This window comes from Penaeus monodon, chromosome 12, assembly GCF_015228065.2.
Source record: "Penaeus monodon isolate SGIC_2016 chromosome 12, NSTDA_Pmon_1, whole genome shotgun sequence".
NCBI classification, from domain to species: domain Eukaryota; kingdom Metazoa; phylum Arthropoda; class Malacostraca; order Decapoda; family Penaeidae; genus Penaeus; species Penaeus monodon.
The window spans coordinates 100014-102513 of record NC_051397.1 but is presented as its reverse complement, the minus strand read 5'-3'; the positions used below and the strand labels follow the sequence as shown (position 1 = coordinate 102513).

Genomic DNA, 2500 nt, shown 5'->3' with positions numbered 1-2500 from the left:
TGTGTGTGTGTCTGGGATGAGAGATAGAATGAAAGGAAAACTTATAAGAGATGTATTTAACCGGTTTCGAATATATCTTTGTCAGAATTCACGATGTAAATATTTCTAACGAAGATATATGCGAAACCATTAAATACATCTCTTGTATTGTGAAATTATTAATTCTCATTCATAACTTTTCCACGTTTGTCGCAATGAATACGGTTCATGTATGTGCGTGAATATATATGCATTTTTACTTTTACATATAAATCTATGTATGCACCTATGAATTTATATACACGGTAACATGGTGACGTCAACATGCAAGTTAATTACTGTCATGTATCGGTGCTGTCTGTATTTATGATGATGCATACGCTTTATTATCAGAATTTTTGTTTGTTGATATATAATTCAGTAGGCTCTGTGTGCTTTCCGCATTTCTTTATTCTATTTGTGTTAATTAGATACTATTTGTGTCTCAGACTTTTGCCATATGAAACTACCAGCTCAAGAAATTATCTTTCACATTTATCTTTCGTTCTCAGTTGTCATTTTTTTTAGCAGAGAGAAAAGAGGGAGAGGGGGAGAGGAGAGAGAGGAAGGAGAGAGAGAAGGAGGGGAGAGAGAGAGAGGAAAGAGAGAGAGAGGAGAGAGAAAAAGGGGAGAGAGAAAGGGGGAGAGAGAAAAATTAAAAAAAAATTTTTTTTTTAAAAAAAAAAAAATTTTGAAGGGGGAGAGAGAGGGAAGAAGAGAGAGGGGGGAGGAGAGTGAGGAGAGAGAGATGAGGAGGAGAGAGATAGTGAGGAGAGAGAGAGTGAGGAGAGAGAGAGTGAGGAGAGAGAGAGAGAGGAGAGGAGAGGAGGAGAAGAGAGAGAGAAGGAGAAAAAGGAGGAGAGAAAAAGAGAAGAGGGAGAGAGGGGAGAAGGAGGAGAGAGAAGAGAGAGGGGGAGAGAAGAGAGAGAGGGGGGGGGAGAGAGGAGAGAGAGGGGGAAAAAAAGAGGGGGGGAAAGAGGGGGGGGGGGGGAAAGGGGGGGAAGAGAGGGGAGAGAGAGAAAGGAGAGAGAGGAGAAGAAAAGGGGGGAGAAAAAAAAAAAAAAAAAAAAAAAAAAAAAAAAAAAAAAAAAACCCCGGGGGGGGGGGGGGGGGGGGGGGGGAAAAAGGGGAAAGGAGAGAGAGGGAGAGAGAGAGAGAGGAGAAAAGGGGAGGGAGAAGAGAGAGAGAGGAGAGAGAGAGGGAGAGAGGAGAGAAGAGGGAAGAGAGAGGAGAGAGGGGAAAGGAGAGAGAGAGGAGGGGAAAAGAGAGAGGAGAGAGAGGAGAGAGGAAGAGAGAGGAGAGAGAGGAGGAGGGAGAGAGAGAGGAGGAGAGAGGAGGAAGGAGGGGAGAAGAGGGAGAGAAAAGAGAAGAGAGAGAGAGAAAAGAGAGGGAGAGAGGGGAGAGAGGAGAGAGAGGAAGAGGGGAAAGAGAGAGGAGAGAGAGAGAGAGAGAGAGAGAGAGAGAGAGGGAAAAAGAGAGAGAGAGAAGAGAGGAGGGAGAGAGAGAGAGGGAAGAGAGAGAGGAAAAGAGGGAGAGGGGGAAAAAGGAGGGAGGAGAGGAGGGAGAGGAAGATTGAAAGAGAGAGAGAGAGAGAGAGAGAGAGAGAGAGAGAGAGAGAGAGAGAGAGAGAGAGAGAGAGAGAGAGGGGAGGGGAGAGAGGGGGTTTTAAAAAGCATATGTTTTTTTACGTAACCAAAAAGGATAACACGTTTATTTTTTAGCCAACATGCACTGTCTGTTACACTACAGCAGGAAATATAGTAAATAAAAAACAAATCAACGTCCTTCGTCTGAAATATTCGGTTAAAAACAAAATATAGCCTATTTCATCTTTCATTGCATAAAATAAAAAGTAAAAATACTTAAACCAGTTTACCTCCCCGGTAAAATTCACTGTTTACAAGTCATTATTTTCCCCGGGAAGTTATCACTCAGCCGGGGCATCCCAGAATGGCCGGCGCCGGCCTCGTGCGTCATGATGTGGGTCGCGCATCTCGTAACTCTTTTTACTTCTTTTCGGTTGTTTTTGGCGTTGTTGCATGTCGTGGTGTCAGACGTATGATTCAAACTGGGAATGGTCTTTGATATATTTTCTCTTTTTCTTCGCTCTCTCATTTTTCTTTCCACCACCTTCCACTCCCTCTCCTCGTCCTCTCTTCCTCATCTCCCTTCTCTTTCATTCAGGGACAGACAAAGAAAGGCGAGGCCAACAGACTAGACGTGTAGGACCCAGTTTACTCACAGGCTAGAGTGAGGACTAGAAGGGGACTAGGGTACACAGGGATAGGGGAAGAAAGGGAGGGAGGGGGCAGGGAGAGGAAATGGGGTAAGAGGGAGAGGGTTGGAGGCGAGGAGGAAGGGGTCGGTCTAGGACACACCCTCGGGGGAATTCCCTGGGACTCGCGGGGAAGGTTGTAGCACACGAGTCTACCTTCCACTGTCTTTCGGCCGCGTTCCACAAATGTCTGACGACCAACACTGA

The 2500-nt window shown here is 45.4% G+C and overlaps 1 protein-coding gene across 2 annotated transcripts in view; it reads left to right on the top strand.

Moving 5' to 3' along the window:
* Positions 1-2500, top strand: part of LOC119579179 — a 75747-nt gene that overhangs the window by 69516 nt on the left and 3731 nt on the right. The window lies entirely within an intron of this gene.